The 11,113-nt window shown below is 42.3% G+C and overlaps 1 long non-coding RNA gene across 2 annotated transcripts in view; it reads left to right on the plus strand.

The window, feature by feature from the left end:
* LOC102552523 (uncharacterized) overlaps positions 1-9,701 on the plus strand; it is a 107,072-nt gene extending 97,371 nt beyond the window's left edge. For both annotated transcript variants that reach the window (XR_010051860.1, XR_010051861.1), the window contains one exon: positions 8,621-9,701. This is a non-coding gene — a long non-coding RNA (uncharacterized LOC102552523). The remainder of the gene's footprint in view (positions 1-8,620) is intronic.
* Positions 9,702-11,113: the final 1,412 nt, after the last annotated feature.

Here is an 11,113-nt window from a genome sequence, read left to right on the forward strand (position 1 = left end):
CTGTTATGCACTTCTGTCCTTTATCCTTAACCTGATCTCTCTCTCTCTCTCTCTCTCTCTCTCTCTCTCTCTGCCCCTCCCTCCCTCTCTCCCTCCTTCTCTCCCCCTCTCTCTCATTCTCTCTCTCATTCTCTCTCTCACACATTCTCTCTCTCATACACATTCTCTTCATCCCTCTCTCCTCCTCTCTCTCATTCTTTCTCTCTCTCCCTTCTCTCACATTCTCTCTCTCTCCACACATTCTCTCTCCCTCTCTCATATTCTCTCTTTCTCTCTCTCCCTCTCTCTCATTCTTTCTCTTCCTCTTTCTCTCCCTCTCTCCCTCCCTCTTTCTCCATTTCTCCCTCGCTCCCTTCTTCCCTTTCCTTTTTTGTTCATTTTCAAGACAGGGTTTTCTGTGTAGTTTTGACTGTCCTGAAACTTGTTCTGTAGACCAGGCCAGACTGGTCTATATGCCAGTCTCTGCATCTTGAGTGTTAGGACTAAAGATCTACACTACCATTGCCTGAGTATAATTAATCTAAAAGTAATTTTGCTTTCTTTTAATACCACATTTTAAATAAACCACTCTTTCCCACTATGCTATGGAGCTGAGTGTTTTGTTTATTAAATATCTCCTCTAGGTATAGTTGGTGCTTCATCCAGTATTTCTGAAAATAAATCATGAGCATGTAGTTTTATGACAATTGTTCTATTATTTGTTCATGCATATTACTTATTTGTTATAGGTATTGTGTTAGCCTTTCACAGTAACAGTGTCTGCAATTATGATCTAGTCCAGCTATAGCAAGGCATAATCTACAGCTTGGTCACAGGCCTGCAATATTCAAAGTTTCAGAAGTTTGAACTTGGCTTTGCACATTGAATCATACTTTTAGAGAAATAATATACTATTACCTTTTCCATGTCCAAAGGAGAAAAAAATAACTGTACATATTTAAGATTTAGAAATTCACAGAAGTTCTAGTTGGACATTTCTAACAAGGCCTACTGACTTCGTGAATAGAGACAAGTGACTGACTTATGAGGTTACTGCTTCTTGTCACCACCAGTGCTATAGAACAGCAGTAGACTAGGGTACAGATGCTAGAAGAAAAATCTAGGTTTTATTCAGAACTGTCCGTCTCTCCCTCTTCCTCCTCTTCTCCTTCCCACTTTTCTTTCTTCCGTATTTTCCTCCTCCTCCTCTTCCTCCTCCTCCTCCTCCTTGTCTTCCTTTCCCTCTTTATCTTCCTCCTTTTCTTCCTCTCCTTCTCCTCTTTCTCCTTTTAGAACAGGGTCTCACTGTGTAGCCCCAGCAGATCTGGAACTCATTATGTAGATCGGACTTGAGCTAAATTCAGAGAGAGCTGCCTGTCTTTGCCTCCCAAGTGCTGGGATTAAAGGCATGTCCCACCATGGTGGCCCTCAGAAGGCCTTCTAGTTGTTAAATAGGGTTCCAGACTTTCTGAAAGTTAGACTAAAGGAAAAAAAGTTTGACAACCTAAATTTCTCTTCATTTTATTAAACCCTGTACCCAGGAGATCAATTTTCCTTTTTCCCCAGGAAGGAAATCTCTTGTTTGTGACAGTCTCAGCAATATATAACTAGTTTCCAAGCATACAGAGCAAGTGCAAGGCAATCATTTGTCAGCCATAAAGATAATGCAAGGAATGGAAACATGTTTTTAGCTCATGGCACCAGACAGAAACTTTGCACAGAGTCTTTCCTGGTTCAAGAGTACACCCATAAGACCTACTTTCTCTATCAGCTGGCTCAAGCTGATAAGAACCTGAAATAAAGGTTCTTTCCAAGCTTTTATTTAATTGTCCTGGTGACATAAGGGTTGTAGGCATTAGTCTGTATAGAGACGTTTCTGATTGGTCTATTTTTCTTTTGAATAATTGTCTATCTCAGTTTGACAGAATAAATAGAGTTGTTTAAATCTCTTCCACCAGTTTCCCAACAACTTTGTTTCTAAAAAGTTTTCTCTTGAGTATGAGATATTGTATATTCGGCCTTAGATTGTCTAGGGATAATATGGTTCAAGAATAGAGCAATTAAGAGAAAGAACTATATATCCACCCAATATGTTAGATGGAAGTGAGAGTGGGACTATTATTTTCTATTCAGTATTTACAAGATTTCTGTTCTTCCCAGGATCTTGGACCAAAAGGTATTCATTTAAAGACCACTCCAGAAGTGGTTTGTTAGGCCTTTGTTCTTGGAGAACTCCCGTGCATTGAAAGTGTAGCTAGAGTGGAGTGCCCATGCCCACGCCTATGCCCACACCCACGCCCATGCTTATCTTACCCACTTCCCTTCCACTCCCATCCATTGCCCCTTCTACTCTATTGGGTCGATGCCAATTGTTGAACAGTTTCTATAGCTTCTGTACTTAACCTTTCAGTTCACTGCGGACTCTGCCAACTCCCTTCTTTCCTATGATAAGTAAACTTATTGACTTCTCTAAATCTGCCTCTTCCCCTCTAAGTCAATCATTAAGTGACATGACATTATGGTACTTCATAAATTCTACATTCTTGTACTTTCAGGATCTGTCGAAGTAGACATTTGCTCTGGTTTGTTATTTTATGTACTGAGCTGTAGCTATGAGGCAATCACTCTTTCCTTAGAGGATTTCTTTAATTCTGATATTAGGCAACAGAACACATTATTCTTTGGAATGGCTTTGCACTGGTACATGATCAATAGAATCCTAGCTCTGACTGAGGGTCCAAGTATCTTTTCTTGTACTGAATAAAGCATGAAACACACCAGGATGGATTCTGTGATGAGACTGTAGATTTTATATACACTCCCAAGAAGTCTCAGAACACAATGGAATAAACAGACAGAGATGGGCGTGGTACTTTCTTCTCCTAATGTTTGCATGTCATGATGTCCTCATTTGTCCTTCATCTTTAATCAAGAGCTTAGAATATGCTAAACACTGTTGTCAATCTTGCTTTCTTAAAATATGGCCTTTAGTTATCATAAATATTAATTAGTATAGGAACATATCATACATGTATATTTTATAGGAAAAATAGAAAACAAACACTACACTCATAGCTCTAATTTAAAACATTTTTATCAGAGATGGATGAAGCAAAGAAGTGCAGGCTGACAGGAACCAGATGTAGATCTCTCCTGAGAGACACAGCCAGAATATGGCAAATACATAGGTGAATGCCAGCAGCAAACCACTGAACTGAGAAAGGGACCCCCGTTGAAGGAATCAGAGAAAGGACTGGAAGACCTTGAAGGGGCTTGAGACCCCATATGAACAACAATGCCAAGCAACCAGAGCTTCCAGGGACTAAGCCACTACCTAAAGACTATACATGGACTGACCCTGGGCTTCAACTGCATAGGTAGCAATGAATAGCCTAGTAAGAGCACCAGTGAAGGGGGAGCCCTTGGTCCTGCCAAGGCTGGACCCTCAGTGAATGTGATTGTTGGGTGGAGGGTGGTAATGGGGGAAGGATGGGGAGGGGAACAACCATATAGAAGGGGAGGGGAGGCTAGGGGGATGTTGGCCTGGAAACCGGGAAAGGGAATAACATTTGAAATGTGAATAAAAAATACCCAATTTAATAAAGATAGAGAAAAAAAACATTTTTATCAGTGCTTCAATACCTCTATGTGCTTTCTATGTAACCCTATTCTCTCTCTAGCTCTGGAACCAACATCTGTCTTGAGTTTTGTTCAAACTGTTACCTTGTTAGCCTTAGTTTTCCATCTGTGTTGTTCCAAGATAAGCTCTTGAACTGTGCTTCTTTTTGAGGCTGATGTAACCCTATAGCATAAGTCCTTCTCAAACTTAATTTATTGAAAATTTACTCTGAGAGTCACCAGTTTTCATGTATACAACTTAGTTCATTGCTGTCACTGAGTAATACCCAGCTGGGTGATTTTAAGGCAGTCTATTACCTTGATTGGTTTGGTTCCATTGTGTTATGTTCTTTGCTGTTAGAGGGCATGTGGCCTTGGTCAGTCCTATGCATGGTGGTGTGTTAGTCAGGTTTCTCATTGCAGTGACAAGTACCTGAGAAGGAAGGTTTAAAGAAGGGATGTAGAGAGAATGTGTTGTGTATTGTATGGATGCATCACAGGTCAATGAAAAAAACGTATGGCCTACAGGAAATGGAAGAATAGAAGGTGGGGCATCTAGTAGGCAGAAAGAATTGTGGGATAGAAGGAGGCATGGGAAGAGTGGTCAGGGAAGACGTGAAGAGGACAGACTTATGGCACCTGAGTAGAGGCAGAATGTAGATTAGTATAAATGGTTATTTTAAACTAGGTCAGGGAATGAGCCTAGCTATATGGCTTAGGTATTTGTAAATATAGTTTGAGTCTGAGTCATTATTCTGGGGAACTTGGAACAGGGAGAATAAAAGGCTGTTACAAAGGGAAGAATTAGTCTCTGGCTTACAAACTTAGAGGCTCAGGTGATGCTTGGTCTGGTATCTCTGCTTCTGGGGCACTTGCAAGGCAGAGTATCATGTTGGGGAAGACTGGCCCTGCAGAAAAGCTTAACTTCTGAGAGAGAGAGAGAGAGAGAGAGAGAGAGAGAGAGAGAGAGAGAGAGAGAGAGATCCAAAGAGAAGAGAGAGAGGGAGGGGGAGAGGGATTGGGGGAGGTTGTTGGAGAGAGCAAGGGAGGGAGAAGGAGAAAACTTTAGACAAGTTCCTTGGTGACTTCCTTTTTCCATGTAGGCACCATCTCTGAAAGTTTCTGAACTTGAAATGTTGTCAACTTATGAATCCACCAATGGGTTAAACGCTGCTTATGCTAGAATCCTCATTTTGATCATCTGAGGATTATAGCTGTAACACATGAGATTTGGGGGACATACTTATATCTAAACCATGACTTCTGGTGCAGGTCCATGTGTACATGTATGCACATACATGCACACACACACACACACACACACACACTCACACTCACATGTCTATCTATCTGCTTATCTTAGTATGCATGGGAAAAGTGAGGACCAATGTTAGGAACAACTTGCTTAAGCTCGAAATGAGCTTGTGGTAGAGTCGAGTCTGAACTCAGACATCTGTTTTCAGACTACTCCGCCCTTAAGCACAGTACTCATTGCACCTTCATTTTAAAGAAAGGTTTTGACAGAAGCAGAGATTCAACCAAGATCGGATTACTAATGCCATTTATTTTATTATAAGCTTAATATCTTATAGTTTCACCTGTGAAGTGTTAATCATAGACAAGCAAGTTCACACTTAACGCTATTATCTTTTCCTTACAAGTTATCAGCTGCCGAAATGTAAAAATTGCTCTCTCCATTTTTGCTTTTCATTTGTAGTTGATTTAAAATTTGTAGTAGTTTTTTTCCTCTAAGGCTATGAATAGACAGGAAAGAAAAGCAACGGGCGTTCACAGTAAAATAGATCTTTTTCTGTCTTGCTATTTTGTTTAAGCCTGCTAAATATGGTCAGAAATATGCAATGCTTGTAGAACGATTTAATTTCAGTTACTAATTATCATACTCAGCCATCGATATGGTAGCAGATATCATGTCCAGCTGGCACTTTATAGGCCGATGGATTCAGCATAGCTTTAGAGGCTTCATGCATCGATGTCCAAAGTAGAAAAGAGTGTTTTGTCTGGTCATGCACAAAAGGCAGTCCTTGAGCTTAGCATTTGGCATGGCAGCCCAGGTTTTGACCTGAAAAATAAAAAAATGGAAGCCAGATGGATGAACAGTGTCCTGGAAAACCTCGGATGAGTTTTGTGGCTAGATGATCCCCCCCCCCGCCCCGCCCCATGATGACATTTTCAAGAAAAAAAATTTATTTTAAAATATTAACTTTTTACTGATTCTTTGTGAATTTCATATCATGCACCCAACCCCACTCATCTCCCTGTCCCTTCTTACCCGCCCTCCACCCCTTGCAACCTCCCCCCATAAAGAAAAACATCTCACTGTGGAAACTGTAGTGTGCCCCATGGTATGCTCTTTTGTCCACTTTTTTGCTTGCAAATGTTTATTGCAATGAGTCATTGGTCTGGTTCAAGGCCTCTGACTTCTGCTATACTATCATACAGTAGTTTCATCAGGACTCCGCTTGGATATCCTGTTGTTGCCCTGTGTCATGGAGAGCCTGAAGCTTTGGATCTTCACGGTTCCAGAAGTTCATAGATGGGGTAGATGTTGGGGGCGGGGTTGCACGAACCTCAAGGTCCTAGATCTGGGCCCCGGGTGGATGGTATCTGAACTGGTGAGCCTGCCAGCTCTCCTGCCAGCTCTCCTGGGCCTGCACCACTAGGGAGAGCTCTCCAGCACTATCCTGGCTTGCTCATCTACTGCCAAAGCCTACAAGGAGGCAGAGCCATCCCTCTTCCTCTCATACCCTCAGGGCTGATTCACCTCTCTCCTCTTCCCACCTCATCCATCCTGCACAAGGGTCATTTCTACTGTGCTGCTCAGGCAAGGGACAGGAGCTCTCCTGAATGCTGTAGCCAGTGAGGGGCAGGAAGGACCAGTTCTCCCACTCTCAAGACCACAGGGCCAGCTCTCCCACTTGCTCAGGTGGCAGGAGAGGCAGGGGCATCTCTCCCTTACTCATACCTCCACATGGCAGAGGAATGACAGGACAAGCTTTCCCATGATCAGTCCCTCAGGCCAGCTCAGCCACAACTCGTGCAACCAGGGCCAGCTCTACTGTAGTGTGTGGGCAAGGTGTAGAGCCCACTCTCATGCTTCAGAGACAGCTCTCCCAGGATGCCCAGGTGAGGGTGGGGCCAGTTCTGCCTAGCCTTCAGACATCAACATGGCTCTAGGAAGCAGCCCAGACCAGGCATGTCCACTTGACCTTTGGTGGTAACAGACTCACACTGCTACAAGGCCACAGACCCAGACATGGCTTTTAGTGACAGCATAGGACAGGACCTCACCATGACCTTAGGTGGCATCACTGCTCTTCATATCAGGCTGACTACCCTTGAGTCACCAGTTCATTGTGCACACATCATTCTCTTTGTTTCTCTATCTCTCCATCACTTACTTGCTCATCTTAGCAGTACCCAGGGCCTCTGGGTGTCTGGGGTTGTCTCAGGAGTGCTACGTGCCCCATCCTTGCCATGTGGTACCAGACAGAAGTTATCGTAGGCTTGCTCCTCATATGGGGCTATGTGGTGCAGGGCTGGAGGTTGTCTCAGGCATGGTCTGTCTGCCCAGACCCTGTGGCACTGGACTTGTTTCAGGCTTGTTCCCTGCCTGGACTGAATCAAAATAAACATTTTCTGTTGTGTGAGTCGAGTCTCTGTTGGTTAGAAGAGACCAAATCCATCTCGAGCTAGCTGGTCTATGACAAAGGAGAAACATGTTGGTCCCTGGAATGTCAGGAAGGACTGGGAATAATAAAGCCATAGGCAGGGTGAGGGGCAGCTGCATAGTGGTTTGTCTTCAACTCTTTTCTGCTTTTCCGCCTGGTTGACCTCTTTTCTCTTTCATTGTGGATTGGCTCCTTAGGCAAGGCAAGAAACATCACTCCCAACACTCTCCGAATTCTGCCTCCTACATCCTTCCCCACCAGTCATGAGTTTATTAATGCTTTCTCTGGAGAAAAGTTAGACATTTCCAGTAGAGGATTGGATCCTCTCAGACCGAATACATCACCAGTCTCTGGGCCAATCTAATATTCTCTGAGGATGATAAAGCTTTACAAATTCATGACTATTTCCTTGGAAGCTCTTGAATTCCCAGAGAAGGAAGAATTCTCGAAAGAAAGACTGTGCAGTGTACTAGAGGGCGAAGAGTAGACAGATAAACAACATCTGTTCACTGGATTGCTTAAATAATCCACACAACACTGTCAGCTCATTATTGACATGGTTTGAGAATATCCCTGGTCTTTTTTAGCAAAGTGAGTCTGACAATACTTTATAATTCACCTGAAATCCTTTAGAATAAACAGTATGCGTCAGAAATTGAGAAGTCTGGTTTTTTAAATCCTGGGCTCAACTCCACAGCCTCAAAAACCAAAGGAAATGGGTAAGGTTAGAAAAATCACCTTAAGGGTCTGGGGATTTAGCTCAGTGGTAGAGCGCTTACCTAGGAAGCGCAAGGCCCTGGGTTCGGTCCCCAGCTCCAAAAAAAAAAAAAAAAAAAAAAAACCAAAAAAAAAAAAAAAAAAGAAAAATCACCTTAAGAAAATGAAAACTCCAATCAAAATTGGATAAGAAAAATTAGATGGTAAGTAATTTTCTAGTATCATTTTGCTGCTATTTATTCCCATTGATTAAGTCTCAGATGATTAGGATCAGCATACCATAATGATGGTACGGTGATAATCACGTTAGAATAAAACAAAAATCAATGTATTTGTTTTCTGTTGCTGTGTAACAATCACAGACTTAGTGGCCCAGAACCAAGCTTATCTTGCCTATCTTTGGGCTGGAAGATCGGGCACAGAGTATGCATGGGTAGGATTTCCAGCTACTTCCTGGACTTGACCTTAGTTCCTATTCAAAGTTCCCAGGTTAGCAGCGTTCTTTATAAGACAGAAGTGGCCTCCAACCTTCAAATCCTTCTTGTGATTTCCTCCTTCTGTCCCTCCTTGGTACCATGAATCTCTCTTACTTCTCTCTCTTTTTCTTCTTCTACCAGCAAAAGACTCCGTAAGACTATGTGATTTGGATACATCCAAGGGATATTCTCGTTGAAAGGTCAGCTGTGGTATGTAGCATCTACCTGCATTAATACACTGGGCCTGGGGGTGGAGAGATGGCTCAGCTGTCAAGAACACTGGCTGTTCTTCAAAGCACTGGCCAGAAGATCTAGAGGACCACAAGTCCCAGCACCTACATGGCAGATCTCATCTGTTTGTAACTCTAGGCTCAGGGGAATCAGATGCCTTCTTCCGGCATCCACAGGCACCAGGAATACATGTGCTGTATAGACTTGCATACATGCATGCAAAACATACATATGTAGAAAATAATAAATACTTCACCGGGCCTTTGTTTAGATTTAAATGTAATAATATACCACGTATTTAATTTATTTACACAAACATATTTTTGGAGAGCTACAGAATTTCACACACTGGAGGATGCTGAAGGAATAGTAAAATCTAAATTACTGCTTTTACAATGAATGCATTTCTATTGGTTGAAAATAAATAATGTTGGATAAAAAAATCATCTTCTTTTTCACTTGTTCTGTTGAGTTAAAAATAAAAATAGAGTCCCCTTAAAAAGATCCTGAACATCCACGAGGGAGGAAACCCAAGCATGACAGTGGGGCCAATACACAAGCTAAGACACACACATTGCCTCCTGTGTTTCCACTTAACTGCTCCTTGCTCTACACCACACAGCCTTTCCTGGAAGAGTTGTCAGAACAGGATATGATTTGCTGATATTCTTCTACCAGAGAGGAAGCTTGCATAATTAGACCTTCACCCTCTGAACCTAATCGAACATGAAGCACAGCCCATAGGATTAAAGGGAGGGGAAACTGGTAGGGAGAACAGATGGAAGGAGGAGGAAGTTGATTCCATTAGCACATGGAATGGTAGCCTATGTAGTTTCTGAATGACTTAAGACCTGCAGAAAATGTCGTTTACTGTGCTTTGGGATGGGATGAAGGCCACCTCAGCTATTGTTGACTTCTGGGTAATTAAACACTGGAAAGAAAGAATACAAAAGACTTCTGAACACACACACACACACACACACACACACACACACACACACACACGCGCGCGCGCGCGCGCGCGTGTGTGTGTGTGTGTGTGTGTGTGTGTGTGTGAATCAAAGTATCACTGTTGACCCACCCCAGGGGAATACTTTCATTCCCTAAAAAAGATTTGGAGTGAATGTAGCATTAGGTATGAAAAAAAGAAAAAAAGCAAACAACTTTAGACATTGATTACTGTCACCTCCATCCCCTCCACTAACAGCCATTTCTGACACCAGGGAAATTATTATAAACTTCTATCATACTTGGGTCAAAATTCTCTTATGTTCACCCATGACATACTTCTTTTTAGTCTTGGACAAATTATCTTAAATGTATTAAATAATCTAATCTGAGTGTGCCTTAAATATATTCCTGCAGGACTGAGATGACAGGAAAGCAAAAAAAAATCATAATATTTAAATTCCAAGGAAGTTTGGCAATGATGACTGAAGTCCTTGGAGCAAAGTGATATATCAGAAGGGTCCAACACACACACACACACACACACACACACACACACACACCCCAGATTGTTGGAGAAACAATGAACCCTCCAGGAAGATGTGCTCTATTTACTATTTACCTTGGGAATTCACCAAGAAAATCACAAATATGTGTATATATTGATCTGGATTCCAAACCTCTAATTTTCAATGTCCAACAAATGGTGATCATGAGTTCCAGACCGTAGAAATACAGTGAACAAATGATCTCCTTAGGATGTATCAGAGCTTGTGATTTCCTAATGGACGAATTGGACGCTAACTATTCTGAGTCACAAGGACACTTTCCCTGGCAGCTTGGAGCTAAGCTAGAAGATTTATATTAATTGCCTGTGACTTGTTTGGGTTGGTTCCTGCTAGTTCATTTAAGGGGAGGGATGTGGAGAACACATTCCTTAGAATGGCCAACACATTCCTTAGAATGGCCACAGATTGTCCGGATGAGACACGGATTGTCAGATGAGAACTCTGAAACGTTTAAGCTACAATATCAAAGAGCTAGAATGGTCCTGGAATACTGGATCGTATGGTCACTCTCTTGTGCCTTATCCTGAGAGTGAGGGAGAGTTACACTGTTTTTTTTGTCTGTTTTAAATCTAGCATACTGACAGGAAAACAACAACAGCAGCCACTGAAAGCAAGCCAGTAATTTAAAGGGGAGAATGTTGTGAAGAGATAATAATGCAGAAAGAGAACTTTGAGCTATTTTCCTCTAAACCTCCCACACATGTCTCCCTCTGAGTTTACTTTTGTTCCCACTTTGCCAAGTCGTCTTTCTGTAGTGAGGGCAAGGACAACTGAGAGCCGGGAGGGGCTGCACTCGTTAAGGTCCTTCTAGAGCCATTTCTAGATGGTTATCATCATGCCACATGCACTTGGAATTCTTGGTGATTTTCCAAGATAAACAGGGTAC

The sequence above is a fragment of the Rattus norvegicus genome, chromosome 5 (assembly GCF_036323735.1).
Source record: "Rattus norvegicus strain BN/NHsdMcwi chromosome 5, GRCr8, whole genome shotgun sequence".
In the NCBI taxonomy this organism is placed as follows: Eukaryota; Metazoa; Chordata; class Mammalia; order Rodentia; family Muridae; genus Rattus; species Rattus norvegicus.